Raw genomic sequence first — 12,758 nt, 5'->3', positions numbered from 1 at the left:
GAGGGTATTTAGATGAAATTTTGTATATAGCTTTATCATAATATACTGTAGTCTGTTAACAGATCAACTTGACTTTCATGGCGATTTATAATTTTTCTCAGAGCCGGTAGGGGACATATATTGCTTAAGCACTACTCTCAGAATACTTATTACATATATATACTTAGAATCTATTATTATTATTATTACCTGCTGTAGTGGTGGCATACATATTTTATATAGCCACCAGTGCATGGCGCAAACATTATATGTATTATATATCAACTTGTTTTAGTTGTTAGCTAGCAAAATCAAATTGATTAAATGTAAATATTAACATTTATTATCGAATATGTGTTGTGTTATATATCTGGATATTAAAATAAATACTGGCGTATAATTAATTAAATGTTTAAATGTTTTCATAGAACAAGCTGTGGGATCGCAGTGTTACACGGCGTGTCAGTTCCATCTGGAATCACAAGTTGAATACCAGGAACGTATATAATGGGTTGTGTGTGTGTGTGTGTGTGTGTGTGTGTGTGTGTGTGTGTGTGTGTGTGTGTGTCTGTGTGTATGTGTGTCTCGGTGTGGATGTGTCTGTGTGCGTGTCTGTGTTTGTATGTGTGTGTGTGTGTCCGTGTGTGTGTCTGTGTGTGTGTCTCTGTGTGTGTGTGTGTGTGTGTGTGTGAGTGAGAGAGGGGTGGGAGAGTGAACGAGCGAGAGGATGTGTATGTATGCATGTGTGTGTGTGTATATATATATATATATATATATATATATATATGAGTGTGTGTGTGTGTGTGTGCATATATGTGTGTGTAGGTGTGTGTGTGGTGTGTGTGGGTGTGTGTGTGTGGGGGGGGTGTATTGGTGTGAAGTGAGAGTACAGAAAATGTATACCTTTTACTATCCCCTCTGAAAAATGTACATTATCAATGTTGATTTTCCAAGGGATGTTTTTATTGACAATTGTTTTGGGGGTTTTCTTTTTAAAATCATACGCTGGCATTATCCTCACCAGCACCCCACCCCTGTGAACAGTTTGTACTCTCGTGGAAATGTCAGTATCATAATGAACAAATCCCTTAAATGTGTAATCTCAGAGTTGCATGATGACGCCTACTCACCAAATTATTTAATAAATTTAGTTTTTAAATGCAAACATATCTTCGAATATATACCCATCGAAGTGTCTGATAAAGTTAAAGTTAAAGTTTGCTTTCTTTAATCACACCTTTAGAGCACATGACTTTATTGATTATGGGCTATTCGATGTCAAACATTTGCTAATTTTGACATTTAGTCATAGAGAGAAAACCCAGAAACTGCAGGATTGGGGATAAGCACCAAAATCAAGAACCGGATTGTAGTCACATACGTTATAATTTTGGGAGCAGCCGTTCATACCAATGGTGCAATAAATTGCACTAAATGTCGATTCTAACGCACCCTCCAGAAACAAGGAAACGACATAGCTTGTGACCAGGGCTGAAACACATAGCAGTGACACCCTCCCCACATCAATATTCGAAATGAGCGGATTACTTAAATTATAATCATACAACTGCATATGATGGAATGAAATATCAACCTAGTTTAAAAAAAAAAAAATTATTTGTGTATACATGTACATGTATTTGAAAAGTCCGTCATACCAGGGCCGTACCCTAATCAAAATCCTAGGGGTTGGGGCACTACTTTTTGTAAACAAATGAAACACTATACAAATTAAACCCTGAGATGTGTATGCTATTTTCTGGAGTAAAAAAAGAAGAAAAAAGTGACATTCTCAGTGGGGCAACCCCCCCCCCCCCCCCCCCCCCCCCCCCCCGAGGTTACGGCCCTGCAGACTGTATAATTAATAACCTACTTGGCAGGTCTAGTTAACAGTTTGGTTAGATTAGCCATGGCGGGTTGTTGCAGAACCGGAAGTTTTAATGTGTTTGTGTAGTGTATGTTGTAAAAAAAAACAACAACAACAAAATATATATATATATATATATATATATATATATATATATATATATATATGACATTTCTTTTTTGACAGTACACAAATGGATTAAACAAGGTCTGCAATTTATGAGGTATTAATGTGCCCAAATGTTTCTTATAATGCGAGATCATTGTCTGTTGTGCCAACCAGGTGCTGATCCGGGTGGGAGGTGGGGGGGGGGGGGGGGTGTTCGAACGGTTTGGACTCTTTTCCCCCCTCCCCTTTTTTATTATTTGTTATTTATTTTAAAGTGCATTCACCGCTATTATACAACTTCCATATAATAGTTGCAAAGAGACACCCCCTGCAAAAAGTCTTGGATCCGCGCCTGGCCACAGGATCACAAGTACTACATGGTGTACTGAGTATTAGTGGTGATTCCTTTATTTATTATTTATTTATTTATTTGTTTATTTGTTCATGTTATAGTAGGTCTATAGTAGGTCTAACATGCAACAAAAAATTAGCTATTTTGTGAAATATAGCCGTGTTATGTGTACCAAAATATTTTTTATCTTGCAATCATTACATATTATGGCAAAATGTATTTTCAAAGTTGATCAATTTCACATGAAATTGTTCAAAATTAAAAATTCACAATCTTTTAAAACAGATAAAGAAGTAGGAAAATACATGAAGTTTTTATTTTTAACTTTATAATTTTTAGATAAACTATTTACTTTTATTACCAAAAACGTGATGGACGTGACATTTCAAATTAGTTATGCAAATCAATTAACTAATTACATAATTCATGACTAAAATATAATGAACAAGCTACAAGGATATAACGGTTTCTATGTCTATGGTAAAGATTTTTCATATGTTTAATCAATCAAAATCTTAGCAAATTTATATTCTTATGTCACGTCCATCATAAAAATGTCACGTCAGTCACAAAAATAATTTCAAATTTCTTCATTTTAACATGGCATTCTTCAAAATTAAATTCACTATCTTTTAAAATAGATAAAGAAGTAGGAAAATACATGAGGTTTTAAAAATATTTTTTTTAACTTTATAAACTTTAGAAAAAAAAACGGGGATGGACGTGACATTTCAAATTAGTTATAAAAATCAATTAAGAAATTACATAATTCATGACTAAAAATGTTATGCACAAGTTACAAGGGTATGAAGGTTTCTATGTCTATGGTAAAGATTTTCTTCATTGTCTATTTTAATAAAAGATATTAAAAAAAACCCCAAAATGTCACATCCATCACAATTGTTTTTGTTGGATTTTTTGCCCAAAAAATCCTTATAGTCTCCCTGATATAGTGTACATGTCTACATTTTACATATTCAAAACCCTTATCATTTTACTTTCATATGATATAAAGTTTCCGTGTAAATTTAATGCTTTTTATTTTCATAGTACCGGACAAATACCATGAAATGGTCCAAATATGAATAGACTTTGTTATCTAAATTCGAGCATTTTCGTTTAATTCGGGCAAATATCAACCTGCACTCCACAAAAATGGGACGAGACCGTATACATGCATACACACGCACGCCAATGGAGTATATTTTGCTCCGAAACTACTTGTATGTGACCCGGAAATTATTCTGTGCCAACAAGTTGTGTGTATTTATAGTAAGGAAATTTACCCCCACTGGTTTCATTTTTTGTTTCACAAAACTATTACAGTTATTATAGGAGTTCAGACAAGAAAATATAAAATGGCGGAAAGTTGCATACCCACTGAAATTACAGACCTTCGAGGTTTTGATGTTCCTAGCGGAAAAACCGACGTTGTTTTCGTCATTGAAGGTCGCAAACTTTACCTCAACAAAGGTATTTTGTCATTTGCGTCGCCAGTTTTTGACAAAATGTTTCATGGAGATTTTAAAGAAAAGTCACAAGAAGAAATTTCTCTTCCGGGTAAAAAGTGTAAAGATTTCCTTGCATTTCTTTTGTGTATATACCCCAACACGATGGAAGAGATCAGAGGGGATACAGTTGAAGTAGTTCTACCTCTAGCAGACGAGTACCAAGCGCAGCAGTTGAAGAACAAGTGTGAAACCTTTCTCATAAAGCAAGGGTTGGATGACTCGTGGCCGATGCATATATATATAATTCGAAGTGGCGAGCGACTTGTCCATTCTATTGTTTTGGCTGAAAAGTACGGGACTGGATGACATGGTTAGAGAAAGCGTTTGCATTAGCGGCCGACAGGAAATTTTCAGATTTGAAGAATGAAGCTGAATTTGTTAACAGTGTCGGAGAAAACTAAGACAGAACTAATGTTAAAAGCGTATCGATCTTCTTGAGACATCAGGATTGAAGATAAGCACCCAAACCAAGACATTGCTGGATGCCATATCATCGAATCCGAATTGTGAGCATGCAGTTTATAGTCCGAAGCTTAGAGGAAAAAAATGGTGCACCGCAGACAAATGTAACCAGAGTCTTACATCCAGCAGTTTTATTTCTAAGCTTGAGGAACTAGGAAAGCAAAAAGATTCGTTTAATAAATTTTTTCACTTGCTTGGAGTAAAACAATATGATGGAATAGCACAAAAACAAATATCATTATTTTAAAGGTTAAAATACTGAAAGGTTCCCTGCTCATTTGACAAAAACATCCTACATCATTTATCTGTCTGAGGGTATTTAGATGAAATTTTGTATATAGCTTTATCATAATATACTGTAGTCTGTTAACAGATCAACTTGACTTTCATGGCGATTTATAATTTTTCTCAGAGCCGGTAGGGGACATATATTGCTTAAGCACTACTCTCAGAATACTTATTACATATATATACTTAGAATCTATTATTATTATTACCTGCTGTAGTGGTGGCATACATATTTTATATAGCCACCAGTGCATGGCGCAAACATTACATGTATTATATATCAGCTTGTTGTAGTCGTTAGCTAGCAAAGTCAAATTGATTAAATGTAAATATTAACATTTATTATCGAATATGTGTTGTGTTATATATCTGGATATTAAAATAAATACTGGCGTATAATTAATTAAATGTTTAAATGTATTCATAGAACAAGTTGGGGGATCGCAGTGTTACACGGCGTGTCAGTTCCATCTGGAATCACAAGCTGAATACCAGGAACGTATATAATGGGTTGTGTGTGACTGTGTGTGTCTGTGTGTGTGTGTGTCTGTGTGTATGTGTCTCGGTGTGTGTGTGTCCGTGTCTGTGTTTGTATGTATGTGTGTGTGTGTCCGTGTGTGTGTCCGTGTGTGTGTCTGTGTGTGTGTCTCTCTGTGTGTGTGTCTCTGTGTGTGTGTGTGTGTGTGTGAGTGAAGAGAGGGGTGGGAGAGTGAACGAGCGAGAGGATGTGTATGTATGCATGTGTGTGTTTGTGTGCGTGTATATATATATCTATATATATATATATATATATATATATATATATATATATATATATATATATATGTGTGTTTGTGTTTGTGTGTATGTATGTGTGTATATGTGTGTGTATGTATGTGTTTCTGTGTATGTGTATAGGTGTGTGTGTGTGTATATATATATATATAAATATATATATATATGTGTGTGTGTGTGTGTGTGTGTGTGTGCATATGTGTGTGTGTGTGTGTGGGTGTGGGTGTGGGGGGGGGTGTATTGGTGTGAAGTGAGAGTACAGAAAATGTATACCTTTTACTATCCCCTCTGAAAAATGTACATTATCAATGTTGATTTTCCAAGGGATGTTTTTATTGACAATTGTTTTGGGGGTTTTCTTTTTAAAATTATACGCTGGCATTATCCCCACCCCCACCCCACCCCTGTGAACAGTTTGTACTCTCGTGGAAATGTCAGTATCATAATGAACAAATCCCTTAAATGTGTAACCTCAGAGTTGCATGATGACGCCTACTCACCAAATTATTTAATACATTTAGTTTTGAAATGGAAACATATCTTCGAGTATATACCCATCGAAGTGTCTGATAAAGTTAAAGTTAAAGTTTGCTTTGTTTAATCACACCTTTAGAGCACATGACTTTATTAATTATGGGCTATTCGATGTCAAACATTTGCTAATTTTGACATTTAGTCAAAGAGAGAAAACCCAGAAACTGCAGGATTGGGGATAAGCACCAAAATCAAGAACCGGATTGTAGTCACATACGTTATAATTTTGGGAGCATCCGTTCATACCAATGGTGCAATAAATTGCACTAAATGTCGATTCTAACGCACCCTCCAGAAACAAGGAAACGACATAGCTTGTGACCAGGGCTGAAAAACATAGCAGTGACACCCTCCCCACATCAATATTCGAAATGAGCGGATTACTTAAATTATAATCATACAACTGCATATGACGGAATGAAATATCAACCTAGTTTGTTTTGGGGTTTTTTGCTTTGTGTATACATGTACATGTATTTGAAAAGTCCGTCAGAGCAGGGCCGTACCCTGATCAAAATCCTAGGGGTTGGGGCACTACTTTTTGTAAACAAATGAAACACTATACAAACTAAACCCTGAGATGTGTGTGCTATTTTTTGGAGTAAAAAACAAAGAAGAAAAAAGTGACATTCTCAGGGGGGCAACTGCATCCCCTGCGCCCCCCCCCCCCCCCTCGCCCCGGAGGTTACGGCCTTGCAGACTGTAATTATTGGACTTATTATTTTTTTCCAAATTATTTTAAAGTTCATTCACCGCTATTATACTTCCATATAAATAGTTGCAAAGAGCCACCCCCTGTAAAATGTCTTGGATCCGCGCCTGGCCACAGGATCACAAACACTCGCTCTGGGTAGGAGCCGGTACCGGGCTGCGAACCCAGTACCTACCAGCCTTATGTCCGATTGCTTAACCACGACACCACCGAGGCCGGTATATTTCTATATCTTTGGTCACTGATAAAAAATGCCAGCTAGTGCATCACGACTAGTATATCAAAGGCCGTGGTATGTGCTATCCTGTCTGTGGGATGGTGCATACAGGTATTTAGATATTGCAGGCAAAAAGGCATGCAACACGTGTGAGCCTACTACCCTAGAAATTGATAAAGTTTCTAACAGAATTTGCTTTTCTCGTGTTTCAATTACTGGTATTATTACTCTTTTAATATCTTATAGTGTATATTTGTATGTTGTATATACTGTACAGTAAAGCTGTATGTATCCTAACCGGACGCGAGCGATCGAGCGATTATTTTAGAAATCATCGATTTCAATCGCCGTATCCTAACCGCTCGTGTATGGCGCGACATATAACTCTGTCGCGCCGCATGCGTGCAATTAGGTTGCCGCTGTTGAAATCGATGATGTCTAAAATAATCGCTCGCATCACTCGCGTCGCTCGCGTCCGGGCCGAGCTCTGTTTTAACTTCATCTCTGGCAGGAGGTTTGTGTTATTACGTGTTTGTATGTATATTGATGTAGTTTATATCTGTTGTCGTTTATAGCTTTTATATGATTTTAGTTGTCATCTGATGTTTAATATCTGTAGAAAAGTATTCAATTTTAAAATATGTATTTTGATTTAACTTAATCTATGCTTCTCACATCTTCTTTACGATTATAAATATGACTGGTGTGTTTTCAACAAGAGTTAAGTATATAATGCTTATTAACTTGTTCTAGCTGACCGGCCTCGGTGGCGTCGTGGCAGGCCATCGGTCTACAGGCTGGTAGGTACTGGGTTCGGATCCCAGTCGAGGCATGGGATTTTTAATCGAGATACCGACTCCAAACCCTGAGTGAGTGCTCCGCAAGGCTCAATGGGTAGGTGTAAACCACTTGCACCGACCAGTGATCCATAACTGGTTCAACAAAGGCCATGGTTTGTGCTATCCTGCCTGTGGGAAGCGCAAATAAAAGATCCCTTGCTGCCTGTCGTAAAAAAGAGTAGCCTATGTGGCGACAGCGGGTTTCCTCTAAAAACAGTGTCAGAATGACCATATGTTTGACGTCCAATAGCCGATGATAAGATTAAAAATCAATGTGCTCTAGCGGCGTCGTTAAATAAAAAAAAAAACTTTGTTCTAGCTGTTGGCTAGCTTAAATGCAATTTGTATCATAAATAAATGTAAACATTTGTTGCCTTATATATCTGAATATTAAAGGTATAATTAATTAATTGCTACTTGTTTTCATAAAATACGGCGGGTCTTATAGTTTTAAGGAGAGTTTTCAGTTTTATCTGGAATTTAGAGATAAAAGTGTGTTTTGTTTAACGACACCACTAGAACACACTGATTCATTAATCATCGGCTATTGGATGACAAACATTTGGTAATTGTGACTCGTAATCACCAGAGGAAACCCGCTACATTTCCCCAGTAGAAGCTAGGAGTATTTTATATGTACTTTCCCACAGACAGGACAGCACATACCACGGTCTTTGACCAGTTGTGGTGCACAGGTTGGAAAGAGAAAGAAAATCCAATCTGTACAAGTTGCATGGATCCACTGAGGTGGTTCGATCCTGCGACGCAAGCACTTCATATCAGGCGAGCGCTCAACCGACGTAACTAAATCCAACCCAATCTGGAATCTAAAATCTAAAAGTTTAACGACACCACTAGAGCACATTTTGGACATAATCTCAGAGAGAAAATCCGCTACATTTTTCCATTTTTTAGTAGAAAGGGATCGATCTTTTTACAGGCCTTTGATATACCAGTCGTGGTGCACCGACTGGAACGAGAAATAATCCAGTGAGCCCACCGACGGGGATCGATTCCAGACCGACGAGCGTTTTACAACAAGACAACGTCCCGCCCCTATCTGGAATTTGTGCTGAATATCAGACCTTGTGGGGTTTGAATATGAACCACCGGCCTCGGTGGTGTCGTGATTAGGCCATCGGACATAAAGCTGGTAGGTTCGCAACCCGGTACCGGCTCCCACCCAGATCGAGTTGCGGTAAGACCACTACTCCCTCTTCTCTACCACTAACCAACTAACAACTAACCCACTGTCATGGACAGACAGCCCAGATAGCTGAGGTGTGTGCCCAGGACAGCGTGCTTGAACCTTAATTGGATATAAGCACGAACATATGTTGAAATGAAATTTAAAATAATATGAACCTAGCGGGCCCGTTTGTCTACATCCCCCCCAGGACACCTACAGGAACAGCCTAATGTTACATCGTGAACCCCCCGCCAACTGTTTTAGCCTCGGGAGGGGGATTCGTCCCCCCCCCCCCCCCAGCCTACTCCCCTAAATACCAGTATGCCTCCAAAGGTTTGAGTGAGGAGGGCGACTTTTAATAAATATCTATGGTTGTCAATGCAGAAGTAGAATAGGCTATGGCAAGATCATACTAAGACAGGTGGCTGGTTAAGACAGTTCAGCGGAATTTTTGTTTTGTTTTTTGAGCACAGCAAAACTTCAAAAAAGACTGAGTCAACATTGAAATTAATTTAAACTCGAAAACGAAATTTGTATATTGAGACGATTCGAACATACGGCACTGGTCCGGTTGGCATATGGAAATCCACAACGCTAACCACACGACCAAAGACGGTTGTCAACCAGAACAAACGGAAATGTTTTTATATTATTGTTTCCTCACCTGTAAGGTAAGCAATAAGCGTACGAGACGGGGAAAGGAGTGGATGGATCATGGGTGGGTGCAACCATGGGCGTATGGGGACTCTTTGATTTAGGGGGGCTGGAGGGGTTGATTTGCCCGAAATTTTACCCAGATGCCTCCCTGCCCCCCCCCCCCCCGGGTCGTATGCCCATGGGTGCAACTGCCCCCCCCCCCCCCAGTACTGGAGAAAAACCTCAAATTCGGGCAACAGATATTCGGTGGAAATGTGCTAACCTGAGATCTTTTTACCATGCATTTTCATCATTCTACCCTCAACATTAGTTGTAATCCATGTAAAAATGCGTAGCGATTTGTTTGCAACCCTATATAGCTGTTTGGTAGTAATCCTAATAATATGTTGTTATCCAGATTTGGTCATTTTCGTTTAATTCGGGCAAAACCCAGCCTGTCCGCCTACAATAATGGGAGCCCAAACGCCTATGAGGAAAGGTGTGTGAAGGAGCAGCATTGTATTGTATTACATTATATTACATTGCATTATATCATTACATAACATTGCACTGTTAATTACATTACATCAGTATACTCCATTGCATAACATTGCATTACATTACATTACATTACATTACAGTACAATTACATTACATTACATTATTGCATTTCATTACACCATTATATAACATTACATCATTACATTACATTACAATTACAGTACATTATTACATTAAATAACATTACATAACATTGCATTACATTACATCATTGCATTGCATTGCATTACATTACATAACATTGCATTAAATTAAATTATATTACATTGCATTACGTCACTGTATTACAATACATTACATTACATTACATCATTATATTATATATTACACTACATTACATTACATTATTATATTGTATTATACTGTACTGTACTGTACGTACCGTACTGTACTGTACTGTACTATATTATATTATACTGCATTGCATTATATTACACTATAGTATATTATATTACATTACACTTCTATGTGTGACAAATATGACTGCCTCCATGCAGTTGAATTTAAGGAATTGAATATTTAGCACGATGCATGAACGATAGTCAGCTGGATCTGAGCGCAAAGAAATACTTACGCAATGTGGCATCGCGAAAGTTCAAAGTTCAGCAGTGCATATCAAAAGAGGAGAAGCGGTCAGAACGATAGGACATTTAAAAAAAAATGTCCTTGCGTATTATAATAGATTATTATTTTATATTTACTTTTCATGCTTATATCCACAGACCCTAGTTTCAACCCGTTAAAATGGACACTAAGTTAGGTTAAATCTACAGACCTGTAACACATCTGGATAAAGTTACAACAGATTAAAACAAGAGTCTGTAATGTTGACATGGTGAAATATGCTTACAAATAGACTAAAACTCGGCTCCATAACCGTTTATCCTGAGAAGTGTATTTAAAAATAATAATATGAAAGACAGAAATACTTCGGATGTGCGGAAATGGATAATCTAAACAATAAAATCTAAATATTGTCAAAAAGGCACTAATAGTGGCAAATATGTCTTAATGTTTAAAAACAAGTGTCTGTCACTTTAAGGCAGGTAGGGGAGAGAGAGACAGAGAGAGAGAGAGAGAGAGAGAGAGAGAGAGAGAGAGAGAGAGAGAGAGAGAGAGAGAGAGAGAGAGAGAGAGAGAGAGAGAGAGAGAGAGAGAGAGAGAGAGAGAGAGAGAGAGAGGGAGAGAGAGAGGGGGAGGGGCAAAGAGAGGGGGAGAGAAGGGAGGGGGAGAGAGAGAGAGAGGGGGGAGCAAGAGGGAAAAGGATGTGAGAGAGTGCGAGAGAGGAGAATGAGGGAAAGAGTTGGAGAGAGAGAGGGGGGGAGAGGGAGAGAGAAAGAGTGAGAGAGAGGGGAAAAAAAGGAAAGATGGAGAGAGAGAGAGAGAGAGAGAGAGAGAGAGAGAGAGAGAGAGAGAGAGAGAGAGAGAGAGAAAGGGGGGGGGGGAGAGATAGGGAATGAAAGTGAGTGAGAGAGATAATGCAACGGCATTTATATACATTTTCCCATAGTCAGGACAGTACATACCATGGACTTTGATGTACCAATCGTGGGGTACTAGTTGAGACAAGACAGTACATACCACGGAATTTTATATAAGAGTCAGATAATGTAGCTTGTGGTGACGTGGTATATTATTATTTATTAGTATTAACATATTACATGGAAGAAAAATAGTGTTCAGCTGGTGAAGACGGATTTTACTGACTACAATAATATTATAGGTGTTTATAATACATAATAGCAGTGGTTTGGAAATGTGTAGGCGAGTTGGCAGACATTGTTCTTTTCCGTTCATGTGATAAGATAATCTAACTTTTTACATATTCCTCCTTTCAATAACGTCTGGTTCTTCCACTAGACTAAGTTTAACTAAAAGTCACTTTATGCAAAATCATGCCAGTTCCCAGTCTGGAGTTTGACGCGGTAAGACGTGTTTGTTTCGCTTGTGCACACTGCACGTGCTTTCGTGTGCTCGACTTGGGGATCCTTCATTTCGTTGTTTTTGTCAGCGAAATGAAATTTTCTACTGAGATGTATGCAGCCATTGGAACTGATTGAACGCTGGAACGCTTCTCGTTTCGACAGCCTGCATCACCAGGTTGGATTCTTTTTTAGCGAGATACCTTGCCTCCACGTCATTTTTCCGGCTGACTATGTCGACTTGTTTTTTCTTGACTCGTATGACGGCCATTCTGCAGAACGCCACGGCTGTTCGCGTTTAGTCTCTATATGTCCGAGCCTGTCCTAGCAGCACTGGAAGATTGACCGCCCCACTCTAAGAAGAAATAGGAAGCGGGGTAGGCCCCAACTACTCTTTTTTCTAGACTTTACTTTGCTTTATTGTGATACCATCTCGTATCCTCCGGAGTCGGGCCCGTCCACACCACTATACCAATCCATGACGACTGGACTAAACCCTAGTCTGATACTCTCTCTCGTTCAGACGGATCCGGCTTCTCAAGATCTGTATTTCAACACAGCAATATACCTTCATCGTCTAATGACTGTCAATCTAGGGGTTTTCTTGACGGGATGCAACCCATCTCGTCCCTATAAGCTGTGCACCCAAATGGCCGTAACGAGGCCACTCACGTGGACACTGACGTGGACATATAAATCGGACTTTAAACTTTTAGACCTATCTTTTTAAATATTATTAAATAGTCCGATCCTCTCTTCTTTCTCTTATTTATTTTTGGACTGCCCTTTTAAAATGCTCCTAATTAT

The sequence above is a fragment of the Gigantopelta aegis genome, chromosome 2 (genome assembly GCF_016097555.1).
Source record: "Gigantopelta aegis isolate Gae_Host chromosome 2, Gae_host_genome, whole genome shotgun sequence".
NCBI classification, from domain to species: domain Eukaryota; kingdom Metazoa; phylum Mollusca; class Gastropoda; order Neomphalida; family Peltospiridae; genus Gigantopelta; species Gigantopelta aegis.
Note: the sequence above shows the minus strand (reverse complement) of the source record.